At 41.0% G+C, this 19,339-nt stretch overlaps 1 protein-coding gene across 2 annotated transcripts in view; it reads left to right on the top strand.

Moving 5' to 3' along the window:
• Window positions 1-19,339, top strand: part of LOC142260446 (uncharacterized) — a 51,225-nt gene that overhangs the window by 26,383 nt on the left and 5,503 nt on the right. The window contains exon 2 of one of the 2 annotated variants that reach the window (XR_012728651.1): window positions 2,290-3,174. The exons of the other annotated variant lie outside the window; for it this stretch is intronic. The gene's annotated coding sequence lies outside the window, so the exon portion shown is untranslated. Of the gene's footprint in view, window positions 1-2,289; window positions 3,175-19,339 lie in introns of those variants that run through there. 2 annotated transcript variants of the gene reach the window in all.

Raw genomic sequence — 19,339 nt, 5'->3', positions numbered from 1 at the left:
AAGGAGGTATTACTCTTACCGTGACTAAATTATATTTCCCAGAAGGGTGTGGGGAGATTTGCCTCCTATGGGCATTTTCTACTGTGATGCTCTCTATCCCATGTGCTAATAAATCTGATGTGGACTATTATAGTCAAAAGGGCCTAATGTTGTGAGTAAATTCCCTGTAGATCCAGTAATGATCTACCTGAAGCCTGGTTGCTTTTTCCCAGAGTATCACAGTATCCCTTTAAATCAGTCCCAGGAGATCTCCCAAGATACTGCCCACAGTCCGGGCTACACCCACGAGTCTGCCCCAACCTTCCCTAGTGATACAGAGGGGAGCCCCGGACTGTTTGCTTTTTTTGCTGCAGTGATTTCCAGTCCCAAGCTACCTACCCGCTCTAATGATGTTCTCCATTCCACTCCATCAATCTTAAGGCTTCTGTAATATATGTCTCTGTAGTACTTTTGTTTTTGCTGGCTGACACGGTACAAAAATATATTTTATATATTCCTGTAATGAAAGTTCTGCCCATGGTTTTTTTTCTTGTATCTGTTTTTCCCACCAGCTGTTCTAACATCGCGTACTCTGAAGGACAAGGGGGGGGCATAAGCCTGCTAAGCCAGCAAAGATATGTGGGAGGGTGTACTTATTACAAGTTGTAAAAAAAAAAACTGACGAAGTAGAAAGAAAAAGGAAAAAAAAATGGTTTCTGCAGAGATTTGCAGGACTATATGTGTTTTATATACTAACAAGTGCTTTTTCCGGCTGGTGAAGTAGATTTTATTTAATCCTTAGGGGTACTTTGCACGCTGCGACATCGCAAGCCGATGCTGCGATGCCGAGCGCGATAGTCCCCGCCCCCGTCGCAGCTGCGATATCCTTGTGATAGCTGCCGTAGCGAACATCGCTACGGTAGCTTCACGTGGACTCGCCTGTCCTGCGATCGTCGCTCTGGCCGGCGACCCGCCTCCTTATTATGGGGGCGGGTCGTGCGGCGTCACTGCGATGTCACACGGCAGGCGGCCAATAGGAGCAGAGGGGCGGGGATGAGCAGGATGTAAACTTCCCGCCCACCTCCTTCCTTCCGCATAGCTGACGGGAGCTGTGGTGACGCAGGTAGTAGATATTCCTCGCTCCTGCAGCTTCACACACAGCGATGTGTGCTGCCGCAGGAACGAGGAACAACATCGGACCGTCGCGTCAGCGTAATTATGGATTACGCCGATGCTACACCGATGATACGATTACGACGCTTTTGCGCTCGTTAATCGTATCATCTAGCCTTTACACACTACGATATCGCCTGCGATGCCGGATGTGCGCCACTTTCAATTTGACCCCACCGACATCGCACCTGCGATATCGTAGTGTGCAAAGTACCCCTTAGAGTTCAAAATTTGACAAGAAATTATCAATAGTATAATGCTAATACCTAAATAATTAAATTAATTTTGCAGGGAAAAGTATATTTCTTAAAATATACACATTTAGGTTTTTTTGTTTTTATCGTTATGTTTTTGTTTTGTATTATTTTTGCATACAAACTGCCAATATTGATTACTTTCCTTTTTTTTGTAGATACAGAATATCTATGAACCGTGTTTATAAGGTTTCAAAATTCCCCAGTAAAGTATAAGTTATATTTATCGGTTGTTTTATTATATTGTCTTCTGTTATAAACATAAGTTTTGTCAAAGCAGTATATAAAAACAAAACACGAAAAGGGGGGGGGGGAAGTAGATATCTATTATATTTTTCCAGCAGTAAAACGCACAGCAGACATATTGGATAGGCTTTAAAGCTGGCCTTTCTTTTGCAACAGTTATGTCATGTTTATTGGACTACTATAAAACATGTCTATTATAAGAATGATCTCATGCATATTTCTTTTAGTTTTTGTTTTTATATATGGAATCAAATGGTGGTCGATTCTGCACTGGATATTCTACGGTTTGCACGACATGAATTGGTCTAAATTTAGGCCACTCCCTCCTCTCCTATCGGTACAGGAGGAAGTGACGTAAGTGCCTCTCTAGATGGGTGGAGCAGAGGTAGTTAAGATAGTCAAAATGTATGTAGCATGTAGATCTTTCCTGTTGTCAAATGAGCTAGGTACGCCGAAAAGAAAGTCTAGATCTGAGCTGATGGAATCAGATGGAGATCCCCGCACAGCTGCAGCTGACCAAGAAGCAGTGAACGGGCCTAGAGTTGAGGAGTCCTTTACCATGCACAAAGACCATGCCTCGGTGACATTTGTCACGTCAGTGACTTCTGTCAATCCTTGTGTTCTTAAATCCCTACAGGATCAAGTGAACCAATAAGGAGTGGAGTGCAAGACGCAGGGAGCCGGCTGACTGAGGAAGGTCTGTGGATGAAGAGCGGTAAGCTTTCTCTGCCATGAGATCTCTTCTTAATGATGGCCCAAGTAACATGGACTAACATCTGTGAAAGTTGGATATCAGTGTGCGCTTTGGTGACGCCAGGGTTCAGTACCCAGGTAGGCAAATTCACCCAGTCTTGTGAAGCACGTTCTTAAAACAATGAGGGAAAAACTGTAAAGAGTCCGTAGAAATACCCTGCACCTGCTCTACCCATTCTTACAGACTGCAAACTGATTATAGATGTTTATCATGAGCACATTGTATGCAAGTCTGTGTGTGTTGTGTAGATTTCTTTCCAAGTCTGGTCAGAGGCTTTCCAGTGCAGAAAACTATGTCATTGCTGAAAATCCACATAATGCAAGTGGTATGTAAAAAAACAAACTAATAAGTTGTAAATCAATGCGTGTTGTGTTTCTCCTTAGTGTGTGTTGTGTTTCTCTTTAGTAATAAACAGGTTTCAATGTAAAATGTTTTTTTTTTGGTCTAGCGCAAAGCACGTATAATTTTCATATGATTGACTAATTAGAGAAATAAACAAGTGTATTTTCTAATTTCAGATCCTAAATCAGAGTTAGTAGTATATGGTTTTCGGTCAGGAGACTGATTAATCCTAAAATGACACAGAAATTTCGATTAAAGCTCAACGGCAGGACAACATGGATTCACGCCCCGCATTGCAGAAGGGTTGATCCACCGGAGCTGCACTAAGCGTCCTCCTCATATTTATCCTTTACAAAAAGACCTGTACAGTCCCAAACCATCATTGCCAAAACAGTTAGAAGAGAGGACTTAAGGGTACTTTACACGCTGCGACATCGCTAGCGATCTCGTTAGCGATGTGAAATTCTAGATCACAAGTGCGATCTTTCGAGGTCGCACATAGGTCATTTTACGCATGTGCGATCTCAAAAGATCGCACTTGCGATCTAGAATTTCACATCGCTAACGAGATCGCTAGCGATGTCGCAGCGTGTAAAGTACCCTTTAGAGAACCTTGAGACATGGGAAAGTCCAACTACAAAGGGTGAGGACTCGCTTAGGGGTCCTTGGTCTCAAACCGGTGAAGAAATCCCATTCCCCTTTCCACCCATGCCTCAACGTTCAGTCAGGCAGGTTTTCCAACAGATCTTTCTTCCTCTTTTCCTAAGGGAACACGGTACCCTTAGTATTTGGAAATGGCAGAAGTGAGTCAAAGGGGGGACTGTTGAGGGTACGAATTGAGTAATCTAAAATACTTAATTCAGCCATTTCATAGACCCAAAAATGTGGTTTGGTTACTGTAATCTAACCATTTACAAATGTTTTTGTCACCTACTAACTCATATGAATATATTCAGTGATTTTCCTTAATATAAAATACTAGCTATAGATTCTTTCATTTCGGGAAAAGGTTTGGAGGAGCCTATCCCATCAGGCTGATGTCTCCCCGGCCTAGTCTGCTGAGCACTGGCAGTGACACAAGAGTTGACGTCACATCTCAGAAACCAATGGACCCGTCGCAACCGAAGCAGAAAGCTGCCGCTATTCTACCCATTATCACAGAAGGTTTTTTCCAAGTCTGTGCCACAAACTGTATACATGAAGTTTCATCATGTTTTGTTGTTTTTTTTTATCAAGAGCAGATTATCCAGGTTCACAAAGTGGCCCTAAGTGGACTAGCACTGACCAAGTATCTTCCTTTTTGTTTTATATCTGGAAAGAAGAACCATGGACAATTTGTAGCAAATGTTCTTTTGTTTTTTGTTTTTTTTAATTATGTGCTAATTTTTAAATAAATTTTAGATTCAATCTTTGATAATCAGGATAATGTGCCCTCATAAGAGTAATAACGTCAATTCTAATAGCCCCTATAGATCAAAAAGTTATTTTTAATGTATAAAATGAGTACTTAAGGGGGGAGTTAAAGTCTGTAGTGTTAAATTAAACCGATCTCATGAAAAGCCCGCATATATAGATATTTATATAATTAAAGTCCCAAGGGCAATAAGTCACAAATAATAAAATATATCTCAATGGTAAAAAATTTAACGTTAATAATAATCACAGATATTTTATTAAGGGGGGACTGTAGAGGTCGCCTGAGTTATAGCTTGTTTGTTCAAACGTATTAAGAATATCTGTGTATATAAATAATCAAAATGTAGATGTAGTTGTCTGTCTGTTTTTTTTAAATCAGATCTTTTTTATTAAACAACTAAGAATCAATACAGAGAGAATATATTGCATCTTATATAACTAGTAAAAGCGTACATTGAAAAAACATATGTTGTCTATAAATTAGGTTCTTCCTCTATATAAAAAAAAAAAAGAAAAAAGGATTCTTAGATCAGTTATATAAATTGAGCCTACAAACAATATGGCTCCACAGATAATAAAAAGTTTAAATTATGCAATAATACCTCAGTCTAATAGAAAAGTCTCCTCCATCAGCCGTGTCGCTGTGCATCATATTTCCATACCCGCTTGCCTTTCTCTCCCCGTTTAGTCATTAATCACACCCTTCCGGCCCTCTCCCACAGCGCCGCTCAAAGTGCACTTCGCCACTTAAAACACTAGTTTTAACTTTTACTCCCCAAACATTCCATTCACTGCAAGCACAACAGTTACTGGTCCAACATTGCATTCTGCACTAGTGCCCCAGAGGGGAGACCCGGCGACTCCATCCATGGCTGTCAGATTTTGTAAAACTTTCTCAGTGTTTTTCTCTTTAAATAAACTCCCCTTTCCAATCTAATGACGTTATTTAATTTATTTTTAAGCTCTGATAACGGTGGTAGAGGATCTAACCAATGGTATGCCAGTATCTTCTTTGCTTGATACAGGATACGTGCTATTCACAGGGCTGTTGGAGAGTCCGGATCTACTCCTCCCTCCCACAGACTCAACAAACATAAACAAGGTGACGGCTGTATTGTGATATGATATATTTGGTCTATGAGTCCCAGGGTTTGTTTCCAGAAATCACCAATGTTTCCACACTCCCACATAACATGCATCAAATGGGCATCATCCTGTCCACACCTAACACATTGTGCATTTGGTCTAAGTCCCATTCTGAATGGGACTGGGAGTTTTATATACCCTGTGGATGAGATTATACTTGAGAAAGCCCTTGGCACTCAGACCGCCAGTTTAGGGACCTGTTCTAGAATGTCAGACCATTGGTCTTCCGTCAGGGGACCAACGTCCCGTTCCTATTTACTTTTAACAGTCAGTGGATATGTCTCCAGATGGGCAGGTAGTAATCTTTTGTATAGTTCGGAAATAAGGCCTTTAGAGGACTCGGATGTAAGTAGCATATGTAATGTTTGATTAGGTGTCACTGTCACCGGATTTGTCCTCCCCTGTCTTTCCAGTGCGTGCCTCAGCTGTAAATGCTGATAAAAGAAGACATGCGGGAGGTGAAACTCCGTTCTCAATTGCTCAAAACTCTTAAGAATATTATTTTGAAGTACTTGTGACACTAAATGGATCCCTTTATCTTCCCATCCTCTGAACCCCACTAATTTTTTTAATTTCTGGCAAATCCGGGTTCCGCCACAGTGGCCAGAACTCCGTAGGCCCATTTATCTTCAAAAGAAACTTACCTCTGTCCCATACCCGAAATATCATAGCCAATGTAGGATATTGTGCCCCATTAAGGCTGCTTTCACACTACGTCTTTTTAACATGCGTCCTGAACGGTTTTTTGCTGCAAAAGCGGATCCTGCTTTTACAGCAAAAAATGCATGCAAACGCATGTGTTACTTTGCAGGATCCTGTCACTGGATGTTTAGGGGCGGGCATTGGAGTCATGTGATCGGGAGTGAGGGGAACTAAACGTGCCAGACTGGGAGCCGGCATCTGACAGCTGCGAGGCTCGTAACCAAGGTAAACATTGGGTATACTTGCTTGGATACACGATATTTACTTTGGTTACGAGCGTCTGCAGCTGCTAGGAGCCGGGCTCCCTGCACACGTAACCAACGTAAACATCGGGTAACTAAGATAAGTGGTTACCCGATATTTACCTTGGTTACGAGTGTCCTCAGCTCTCAGGTGGGGGAGAGGGAGGGGGAGAGACAGAGAGGGAGGAGTGAGAGGCGGAGAGAGATAGAGGGAGGAGAGAGAGAGACTGATCACGGGCTGGTTTCTGGGCATGCTCAGTAGAGCAAGCAGGATCCTGCCTATCAGCATGCCAGCGTTCACCTGCGTTTGCGTGCTGTTTAGTCAGGATCCAGCAATTTGCAGAAGTTGGACGCAGCTCAAAAACGCTACAAGTAGCGTTTTTGAAAGATGTTAAAAAACTGCAAGTCGCTGGATCCTCACTATAACGCACGCAAACGCATGTGAACGCATGTTAACGCAAGTCCATTACAAATGCATTGAAATGAAAATGCATTTGCAATGGATCCGTTTTTGCATTAAAAAAACGTTCAGGACGCATGTTAAAAAGACGTAGTGTGAAAGCAGCCTTATCTGTCTTTGTCTCACATCCAACTGGCAACACGGATATTTCCATACCGATCCCTCTCTCACTATATCACCACTATTATCATACGCTCCTTCTTTGCCCCAACCCCTAAGATGTTGCATTTGGGAGGCTGTATAGAATATAAATGGGTTTGGTACCGCCAGTCCTCCCTCCTCCTTTCCCCGCTGTAGCACTTCCAGTTGAATCCTAGCCTGTTTTTTTTCTTCCAGATAAGTTCCCGGAATAATGTATTAATTTTTGGAAAAAATTCCCTACGTATCCACACTGGAGAATTATGTATGCGATATAGTAATTGTGGCATCATTACCATTTTGATTAAGTTGCATCTACCGATATTTGATAGCGGGAAGCGACACCAGGTGTGTACCTTTGCTCTGAACAACTGCAACAGGGGTTCCAGATTTAGGGCCTGGAAATCCTTCGGATTTGGGCTAACAGTTACACCCAGATACTTAAACTCTCGGACTACAGGAACTGGTATCTGCAAGTCCGAGAAATCCACCGGGAGAGGGTCTATCGCCATTAAAGCCGATTTGGACCAATTAATCCGAAGGCCAGACCTCCGCCCAAATTCTTGAATGATATCCATTGCCGGCAAAATCGAGGAATGTACCCTGTCTAAATATAAAAGTAGGTCATCCGCATTATAATGATATTTTCTGCTCCACACCTAAATCCCGTTATCTCCCTGGACATCCGTATTGCAACTGCCAATGGCTCCACTGCAGTAGCAAGTAGCAAGGATGAGAGCGGGCACCCCTGTCTAGTACCTCTTCTGAGAGGAAAAGACTCCGAGACCCTGCCATTAGCCCTAACCTTCGCCACCGGTGAGTCATATAGCAGCTTCACCCAATTTATAAATCTGTGTCCAAAACCCATTTTCCGAAGTACCGCCCACAAATACCCCCATCTGTCTGTCTATGTAGCAATTGCACAGACCTATAGTATAATTCAAAGTTGTATAATCATGAAGGAGTTAACCAAAGATGATGAAGCCAGAATGTAAAGCTGTAAAAGTGTTATCAGTAATGTTCACACAAAAGGAATGTACGGGAGGGCAGGCAATGTGATGTGAGAAATTGGGGAGTGAAAGCACTCCTTGTTCAGTTTCAAGGTTATTCATGCTTACTTACTGTATAATTGGATCTATCGAATTAAACTAGCTCAGTTGATGACGCTGGCTGAAAGAGAGCATGTCTGTGTTCTTTGTCTTATATACATTGATATATATTGGCACTGATATACAGCTAATACGGCACTGTCTCTGGATATCCCAAACGAGGGCTCCAATAGCAGTCTTCAACCAAATTCCTCCCTTGACAATATCTCCCAAACAAAGAACAGGTTAAGTCTTGCCGGAGATATCTGCGTCGACTGGAAAGCTTTTTGGAAGGATTCTTAATATTAGGAGGAGACTTCAACTTGGTCATGGATAAGGAGATGGATTCTTCCTCTGTAAGTCAGCAATTCCCCCCTCGCAACTATCCGCTTTGAAATCCCACTTGACCCGGTTACAAGTAGTTGACATTTGGCGAGCCCTTCACCTGAAGGAGAGAGATTACACTTACTATTCACCCATCCATAACACATATAGCAGAATTGATAATTTCCTCATCTCTCATCTTCTCGGATGGAACCCAACCACTTCCATTGGCACCATGACCTGGTCGGATCATGCCCCAATCTTTGTCTTTCCAACCACCCGGTCATGGTGCCAAGGCCTGGAACTGGCCCCTGAATACCAATCTTTTACAAAATGAACCCACGGTAACTGCAATTAAACAAACGATTGAGGAGTTCTTACTTATCCATGAGCATGATGAAACTTCACGTCCTACCCAGTGGGAAGCCCTGAAATGTGTGATAAGAGGTATTTTCATAAGAGAAGGAACCAGACTAAAAAAATAAAGATCTGCACATATATTTCCAAGCTTCTGGATCAGATTAGGGAGCTTGAAGGGTTACATAAACGCAATCCAACGAATGATGTTTTGGCTACATTGAGTAAAATGAGAGATGATCTAAAGCAACTCATTGACCAAAGATTGATATATTTCAGCCTGGGAAAAAATGCAGGGCTTTTTCTATGAGTTCGCAGACAAATGCGGGGGACCCATGGCAAGACACTTACATCCAAGGGCACCTAACACCTACATCCCAAAGATTAGAAACACTGGAGGGAATGAAGTTCATGAATCGGGTAAAATAGCTCAGGCATTTAAAGAATATTATGAATCTCTTTACAATATCAAAGGTAAATATGCAGATATGTCTCCAGCACGACAGCAGTTGAAAATTAATCAAAATATTCACAAAACAGCGTTACCTCAGCTATCGGAGGAGACTAGTGACGAATTGGACCAACCGATAACATTAGAAGTAAATGAGGCAATTTCATTGGCTCCACTGAACAAATGCCCAGGCCCAGATGGGTTCTCGGACAAATTTTATAAACTCCTGTCCCCGACCTTGGCACCCTTCCTGGTTAAAGTGTTTAATGAGGTCTCTTCAACTTGTACGTTCCCCAAACAAACATTAGAAGCACACACATCCCTTATTCCTAAAACTGGGAAGGACCCAAACTTATGCCCCAGCTATAGACCTATTTCTTTAACCTGGATATAAAATTGTTTTCCAAAATTATAGCATTAAGATTAGCTAGTCATTTTTTGCCATACTTGATTCACAAAGACCAAGTAGGTTTTCTTCCAAGAGAGGCCAGAGACAATACTATAAAAACCCTTTTGCTTATGTCTCATGTTAAATCTAAACAAATACCTTCATGCATTTTATCTATCGATGCTGAAAAAGCATTCGACCGTGTGAGTTGGTCTTTTCTACAGCGCGCCCTAAAGCAGATTAATATTGGCCCGAAGCTGCTTGATAAAATAATGTCTCTATATCAGATCCCATCAGCAAGGGTTAGATGTAACGGGATGCACTCGAGCCCCTTCGGGATCGCAAATGGGACCAGACAGGGATGCCCCTTGTCCCCATTACTGTACGCTATAGTGATGTAGAATTTAGCGGTAGCCTTGAGAAATAATCCTGACATTGGGGGCATCTGTCGGTCAGCACAGCTATAAGTTGTTATTATACGCAGATGACTTATTGTATGTCACAAATCCAAGAGTGTCTATGCCAGCGATCCTGAGGGAGTTCGACATGTACAGTGACATGAGCAATTTTAAAGTTAACCTAACGAAATCTGAATTTTTAAATATCAATTTACCATCCTTGGAACAGATTGCTCTACAAAAAGTGTTTCCTTTTAAGTGGTGCTCTACTTCAATGCAGTATCTGGGGGTACGATTGACAGCAGACCCCACACAACTCTCCCGACTGAACTACAAACCGATCCTTGACAAAATTATGACTGACATCCAGAGGTAGAAAGGGGCGAAATTATCGTGGTTCGGGAAGATTAATGCCATTAAGATGGATATCCTCCCGAAGCTGCTTTATATTTTCCAGGCGGTCCCAATAAAAATACCAAACAATTTTTTTGAACAACTCAATACAGTATGTTCCAGCTTTGGGGGCAAAAGAGACCACGATTGGCCCGTAGATTTTTATGTAGACATAAAAGTAAAGGGGGGACGGGTCTCCCGGACTTTCAAGGCTATCACAGAGCGGCAGTATTGATAAGGATTGTAGACTGGTTCCATGGGGAAGCTGGAAAGGAGTGGGTCTCCCTTGAGAAAGACATGTCACCAGTCTCTTTAACCTCACTACCTTGGATCTCTAAAAAAAAAAAAACCCGTCAAAATGTCTCACTTACTGTTTCTTTAACTCGGGATTCATAGAAAATAAATATCCAGCGGATCCAGGCTTTTTTTCTTTAAAACTTTACCTTTATTTAGTGCATATAAAAATTCTTCAGGAGACAGGTATCAAACAGATAAAGATTGTTCATTACATCCAAAACGTTTCAACAGAAATATGTCATAATGTCTTATTCATGGATACTTTTACAACAGACAGCTTTAAATACCTCTTAAAAACCCCATAATGCATCAGGTTTAGTGCTACCACACCCAATGAAACACAGGTGCATGCATATAAAATGTCCTACAAAGACAGAATTGGTAGCATACACCACCTATATACTCGTACAAAAAATAGAAATAAAAACATTTTCACATGAACAAACATGATAGACCACTTCAATTAATCCCTGGTGTAATTCCATGTATATTTTCTCTCTTATCAATATAGCATGATTTCATAACACACACATAAAGGGCAGGATACTGATAATGGTAAACCATGAAAAAATTCCAGAAGTCAACTTCTATGATGGGAATGATTACATTTTTCTATAACCCTATATACAATATTAACTTAAGGAATCTTCCCTGGTCTGCACCATATATCAGCAATATCCACATAGCCTTTATCCCAGCGTGATACAGCTATTGTTCTCTGTTAGCAACTTCAACTGCATGGGGAAAAAAAAAAAAAATTGGTATTAGATAGCTCCAATCACTCAGTTATATTGCATTATCATGTCCTGTCTGATGTTTAAACCATCTGGCACTCTTGTGCCTTGTTTAAACATCCAGAATGTCTCACGGTTTAATAATTTTCTATGAAAGTCTTCCCCTCCCCCCCCTTGGGGGCTTACTCACCTTTTCAATTGCTTTAAAGCTGAAACTTCTAAGATCACCCTGGTGTATAGTAGTGAAATGCCTGGATACCGCTGAAGAACCACACATAAGCTTCTTCCCCACATCTGACATGTGACGTCTTATACGGTTCTTCAGCGGTCCTCCCGTACAACCTACATATTGTTTCATGCAGATAGTACAGTCAACAAGATAGATTACCCCTTCGCTGTTACAATTTAGATGCCGGTCTATGAGATACTTTTGTTTCTTTTTCTAATTAAACATCGGATTACTTTTATCTACATATTGACATGCCTTGCAAGGGTGATGTCCACATTTGAAAAAACCTTTGTATGTTAACCACGTACTCTCACTTTTCCCTGTCTCACGTGTAACATTACTAGGACTGGAGTATATTCCCCAAGGTTTTTGCCCTCATAGAAACAAAACGTATAGAGTTAGATTTAATAACCTTAGAAAGAATGTTATTTTCATTTAGAATAGGCAAATATTTTTTTAGAATTTTTACTATATTAGAATATTGAGGGCTATACCTAGTAGAAAAGGTGATCGGTGCAATATAACCAGCTTTCCTATCTTGAGTAATTTCTTTATCTGATAATAATTTATCCCTATTTATATATTTGTCCTTGTTAATAGCTTTATGTATGGTCCATTTAGGATAACCCCTATGGGAAAGGCGATCACATACTTTTTCTTGCTCTATTCTAAATTTTTTACTGTCACTGGTGTTCCTTTTTATGCTAATTAATTCGCCTATAGGGATGTTCTGTATAATATGGGCAGGATGACAGGAGCTACCATGCAATATTGAATTGCTATCTGTAGGTTTCCGATAAGGACAAATCTCTACCTCACCCCCTTCATCATAGCCTATAAATGTAATGTCCAAAAAATTAATATTTTTCTGGAGATTATAGGTAAACTTTAAATTAAATTTATTCTTATTGACTTACGACATGAAGAGCCTGCATTGTTCTTCCCCTCCCTGCCACACAAAGATCATATCATCTATATACCGCCCATAAATTATATTATCACGAAACAGATTTTCTTCATTAAAAATATATTTTTCTTCCCACATTGCTACCACTATATTTGCTAACGAGGGTGAATATTTTCCTCCCATGCTTACTCCTTGTTTCTGTAAATAACATTTCTCATCAAACTGAAAATAATTGTGTTTCAATAAATATTTGACCGAAAAATACAAAAAATCTTTTATGGGTTGAATATAACAGCTATATTTATCCAAAATTTTTTTTTAGGCTATCCATAATTATTGTATGTGGGAGAGAGCGGTACAGGCTCTCAATGTCGCACGCCAACCACCTATAGTTCTCTTTCCAAAGAAAACCATCAAATCCCTTCATAATACTTTTTGTGTCCCTAATATATCTAGGCACTGTACATACTAAAGGTTGAAGATATAGATCTACCCATGATCCTAATTTTTCGTTTACCGACCCTATCCCTGCAATAATTGGCCTAAAAGGAGGAGGAAATGTGTTTTTATGAATCTTGGGCATGGCATGATAGGTCGGAATGACCGGATGTTCTACCATAATGTATTTTTTTATATTCTCATTTATAGCTCCCATGTCAATACCCTCTTGCAATACATTTTCTAGTTCTTCTTTAAATTTAATAGTGGGATCTCCCTCTATCAAATGGTAGATATCACTATTCCTCAGAATTTCATTGTTGCACTTAAAGTACAATTCTACATCTAAAACTACAATTCCTCCTCCCTTATCAGCTTTCCTTATTGTAATATTTTTACTAGATTTTAATTCCTCAATGGCTACTTTTTCTAATTTGGTAAGGTTAGGTTTATCATGTATATGGGTTTGATCTAATACCTTTAATTCTTTTTCAATAAGATCTTGAAATTGATCCAAAATAGCTGGTCTTTACCGTGTTTTTCCAAAAATAAGACCTCCCCCAAAAATAAGCCCTAGCAGGGATTTTCAGCATTTTCGGAGAAAGGCTTAAATATAAGCCCTCCCCCGAAAATAAGCCCTACTCCCGGATCAATAATGAAGTGTCCGTGCAGCTAAAAATACAGATACTGCAGGACACTTCATTATACACAGCGGCACCCGGCAATTACACTCACCCGACACTGAGCGGCAGGAGCTGCAGTGATCACACACCCACACACATCAGCTCTCTCACACACACACACACCAGATCTCACACACAAACATCGGATCGCACACTGTCAGATCGCACACACAAACCTCGGATCACACGCAAACATCAAATCACACACACAAACATCGGATCGCACACACATCAGATCGCATACATACTCACCTCATCCAGAGACACCGATCTCTTCTCCTGAGAGGCAGTACAGTGGAGCGCAAGGAACAGGACCTGCGGCCAGATACGTGACTTGCTCTCATTCTCTGCGGCCGTAAGTGCTGGATGTGATGTGATGTGTGTGTGTGTGTGTGTGTGTCTGCGAACGGCTGTGTTTTTCTGCGATCGGCTGTGTGTGTCTGCGATCGGATGTGTGTATCTGTGATTGGCTTTTGTGTGCCTGCGATCGGATGTGTGTGATCTGCTGTGTATATCTGCGATCTGCTGTGTGTGTGTGTGTGTGATCTGCTGTGTCTGTGATCGGCTGTGTGTGTGTGTGATCTGCTGTGTCTGTGATCGGCTGTGTGTGTCTGTGATCGGATGTGTGTATCTGCGATCGGCTGTGTGTATCTATGATCGGCTTTGTGTGCCTGTGATCGGCTGTGAGTGCCTGCGATCTGCTGTGTGTGATCTGCTGTGTATATCTGCGATCTGCTGTGTGTGTGATCTGCTGTGTTTGTGATCTGTGTGCCTGCGATCTGCTGGGTGTGATCTGCTGTGTATATCTGCGATCTGCTGTGTCGTGTGTGTGTGTGTGTGTGTGTGTGTGTGTGTGAGATCTACTGTGTGTGATCTGCTGTGTTTGTGTGATCTGCTGTGTGTGCCTGTGATCTGCGTGTGTCAGCGTGTCAGCCAGCAGCAGGGTAGGACGGCGTGCAGCACCGACCGGAGATCACAGGAGGACCTTGGAATCACACAGACGTCCTGGTCTGGTGAGTATGAGTCTCCTGGGAAGTGGGGGGGGGTCTGCTTTTTTGGGGGGTAAACTTACCCTCAACCGTGTTTCTCCAAGAATAAGACCTCCTCCAAAAATATGCCCTAGTGCTTTTTTGGGGGGCAAAAAAAAATATAAGACAGTGTCTTATTTTTGGAAAAACACAGTATTTCAATGGATAATAGTAAGGGTTTGTAATAGAAAAGCATTTCTTCAAATCAACATCATTTACAAGGCTTTCAGATTGTAAAGATCTTAGGGTAGATAGGTTACACAAATCTTTAAATTCTAACATTTCCACGTTTTTTTGAATATCAAACATTTTTCAGTATCAATATTTGGTGTTTCAGTCCCCACATCGAAATGACATCTCAGGGTCAGGTTTCTGGCCAATTTGTTGACATCCAAAATAGTTTGAAAAAAATCAAATTTTTTTATTGGTGAAAAACCTAGACCCTTTGACAGCACTCCGATGTGATCCGCTGTTAACACCTGTGCAGACAGAATGACAGGGCAATTCCATTATTTTTTTGTCTTGGTGAACTCCTGGTGACTCCTATGTTTCCTCCCCGCCCTCCTCCTGTGTTTTTTGAACGGTAATTGGAGGAAAGCGGGGGGAAATTTTTTTTCATATGTATTTTCTCTTGAATCCATGCTGTCTTCAGGTTGTTCCTCTGATGAAACCGAAGAGATATCTGAAAAGCTTACTTTTCTTCTTTCTTGATTGCCATATTTAAGAATGGATTTTTTGGTACGAATTATTTTCCAAGTATAAACGTTATTCAACTCATAGTCCTTAATGTCTCTTTCAAATTTTTTTCTTTATGTCCACAATTTTTTCTTCAAGCTTTTTTACATTAATGTCCATTTTTTCTTTAAGCTTATTAATTTCTTCTGTTTGATCATGTAGTTCTATTTTATTTTTAATATCCAATATCTCAGTATCAATTTTACTTAATTCCATTTTATCATATTTAATTAAGAGTTTCATCAATTTATATGAGCATGAAGACAAAACATCATTCCACTCCTGTATGAATGTCTCGGGGTATTGTGAGGTAGCAACTTTGTTTAAACGAAGTCTCCTTGGGATCATGCTTCTATCAACATATGATTGAAGGGTTGTAGAATTCCACCAGAGTCTGCTTTCTTTCATTTTTAGGGTTTCAAGATTTTTATATTATATAGAAATGTCATTTTTACCTTTTTATCCGTGGATCCGGAATTTCCACCTGGAGTGTCTCTATTAAAGATAGATGCTAATAATCCAAGCCTGTTGCTGTGGTCGTCCATCTTGTGAGTGAAAGATTACTTGCCTTGTTCCATCAATATAAGATGAATGCAGGAGCACGGTGAAACCTCCATTGATATATGCACATAAAAAACCGGCTCTACTGCTTGCAGTATACTCAGGACTCTTTGACCACACTGATCCTGCATGGAAATTCCAGGTCAGGATAGGCACAATTCATAGAAAATAAATATCCAGCGGATCCAGGCTTTTTTTCTTTAAAACTTTACCTTTATTTAGTGCATATAAAAATTCTTCAGGAGACAGGTATCCAACAGATAAAGGTTGTTCATTACATCCAAAACGTTTCAACAGAAATATGTCATAATGTCTTATTCATGGATACTTTTACAACAGACAGCTTTAAATACCTCTTAAAAACCCCATAATGCATCAGGTTTAGTGCTACCACACCCAATGAAACACAGGTGCATGCATATAAAATGTCCTACATAGACAGAATTGGTAGCATACACCACCTAATACTAAAAATAGAAATAAAAACATTTTCACATGAACAAACATGATAGACCACTTCAATTAATCCCTGGTGTAATTCCATGTATATTTTCTCTCTTATCAATATAGCATGATTTCATAACACACACATAAAGGGCAGGATACTGATAATGGTAAACCATGAAAAAATTCCAGAAGCCAACTTCTATGATGGGAATGATTACATTTGTCTATAACCCTATATACAATATTAACTTAAGGAATCTTCCCTGGTCTGCACCATATATCAGCATTATCCACATAGCCTTTATCCCAGCGTGATACAGCTATTGTTCTCTGTTAGCAACTTCAACTGAATGGGAAAAGAAAGGTGCTATTAGACGGCCCCAATCACTCAATTATATTGTATGTGTGTGTATGAAAAGCAGAGGGGAGTTATCCATAGAAGAAAACCAATGCAGGACACACATATTGGTAAATCATGAAAAAAATCCAAAAATTTACTTCCATGATGGAGATGATTCTATTTTTCTTTAACCATATATACAATATTAATTTAAGGAATTTTCCCTGGTCCACACTATATATTAGCAATATCCACATAGCCTTTATCCCAGCGTGATACAGCTATTGTTCTCGGTTAGCAACTTCAACTGCATGGGGGAAAAAAAATTGCTATTAGATAGCTCCAATCACTCAATTATATTGCATTATCATGTCCCGTCTGATGTTTAAACCATCTGGCACTCTTGTGCCTTGTTTAAACATCCAGAATGTCTCACGGTTTAATCATTTTCTATGAAAGTCTTCCCCTCCCCCCCCCCCTTGGGGGCTTACTCACCTTTTCAATTGCGTAAAGCTGAAACCTCTAAGATCACCCTGGTGTATAGTAGTGAAATGCCTGGACACCGCTGAAGAACCGCACATAAGCTTCTTCCCCACATCTGACACGTGACGTCTTATACGGTTCTTCAGCGGTCCTCCCGTACAACCTACATATTGTTTCATGCAGATAGTACAGTCAACAAGATAGATTACCCCTTCGCTGTTACAATTTAGATGCCGGTCTATGAGATACTTTTGTTTCTTTTTCTAATAAAACATCGGATTACTTTTATCTACATATTGACATGCCTTGCAAGGGTGATGTCCACATTTGAAAAAACCTTTGTATGTTAACCACGTACTCTCACTTTTCCCTGTCTCACGTGTAACATTACTAGGACTGAGTATATTCGCCAAGGTTTTTGCCCTCCTAGAAACAAAACGTATAGATTTAGATTTAATAACCTTAGAAAGAATGTTATTTTCATTTAGAATAGGCAAATTTTTTTTTTTTCCAATTTAAAAGTTTTATTGAGTTTATAATAAGAAAATAAAGAAAATATACATCCATGCTTTGACAAATGAAATAGATCAAAGGTCTAAACGACACAACACCATCGTAGACCTGAAGGCAGAATGTAAATGATTAACATAGTACATGGGAATTCAATTGAAACCATGAGAGAAATAAAAAGAAATAATGAAACAGAAAGGGAAGATGAAGAAGAGCAGCAGTCATGATATTTAGAGAAGGAGGGATAAGACAGCAAAACAAGAAGAGATAGAGGAAGAAAAAGTGTGTCGGCCGGGTCTGATACATAGTCCGTTGGACCAAAATTTGTCGGATGGGTGGAGTATGATAACAGGGGGAAAAGGGCCAAAGTACCCAGTCACCGGAGATTAAATTAGGTCAAGAAATTTTCCGCCAGATAGGAATGATTCCCACTGAAACCATTTAGTGGCCATCCCTACTGTCTGTCCACGTGACTGGGCCATCACCATCTCCATACGGTGAATCACATTCACTTCCAATACCCACTCATCTAACGTGGGGGGAGTAGGGTCCTTCCAACGCCTCGGGATCAACGTCTTGGCTGCCTGAAGGAGGTGACCCAGGAGGGATTTTTTGTAGATCTTTTCTGGTACATTAAAGATGTACAATAAGACTGCCTCTGGACGACCAGGGACTGTGATCCCGGTGACCTCCCGTATGGCTGTTAGTACTTTGTTCCAAAAGACCGCTAGGCTCGGGCAATACCACCAGATGTGGGACATGGTGCCCCCCTGCGCTCCACAACGCCAGTAGGTATCAGGTACTTCTGGACACCAAGCATGCAAAAATGCTGGGACCCTGTACCACCTGGAAAGTATTTTATAACTAGTTTCTTGCATCCTGGTGGCAACCACGGACCTGTGTGTCAGACGGAAACAGCGCTCCCACTGATCCCCCCCAAACGTCTGATTGAGCTCCTCCTCCCAAGCCGTACAAAAGCGGGGAAGAGATACCTCTGTCGCGCTTGTCATGAGTTTGTACACTTTTGATATTGCATGACGTGTATCGGAGGAAACCGCGCAGAGGTTTTCAAAACATGTCGGAAGCGAGGGATGGGCCATAACACTGTCTTGTGAGGTTATAAAATGTTTAAGTTGACCGTATTCAAAATGGAACCGCAATTTAAAAGTACGATTCTCTACAATCTTCAAGAGTGGTAGGAGGGAACCCTCCGGGGCTACCTGGTTCAGTCTCAAAGGGTTTTGTTTTGAGCTGCCCAGAAAGTTGTTGGATGATGCCCCTGGTATAAACTCTGGGTTATCCGTTAGGGGCATGAGGGGACCCCTGGGCTGGATCAGGCGATCGCGAAGTGGTGTAGCGTGTATAGATTTCAGTGTTTGTTTGGTGCTATAAGACATGTTAATCTTATGTTTAGTAAGGAGTGGCCAGGTCCACGGCAGGGTCGGCTCTGATAAAGGGCATAGATCCTGTGCCAGACTAACCCAAAGCTTGGAACTAGAGTTATGTAACAGGTCTAAAACTCTGGCGTAAGCGGTTGCCAGATAATACCGCCTACAGTCGGGCAACCCTGCCCCACCCGCGTTCTTGGTCCTAGACAGGACGCTACTCCTTAGACGGGCGCGTTTCTTCGACCAAACAAATTGATTGAATAAGCGCTGTATCCTGGCCCAATATGCCGCCGGAACATAAACCGGGA

Source organism: Anomaloglossus baeobatrachus, unplaced genomic scaffold (assembly GCF_048569485.1).
Source record: "Anomaloglossus baeobatrachus isolate aAnoBae1 unplaced genomic scaffold, aAnoBae1.hap1 Scaffold_106, whole genome shotgun sequence".
NCBI lineage: Eukaryota > Metazoa > Chordata > Amphibia > Anura > Aromobatidae > Anomaloglossus > Anomaloglossus baeobatrachus.
This window is presented reverse-complemented; position numbering and strand designations above follow the sequence as displayed.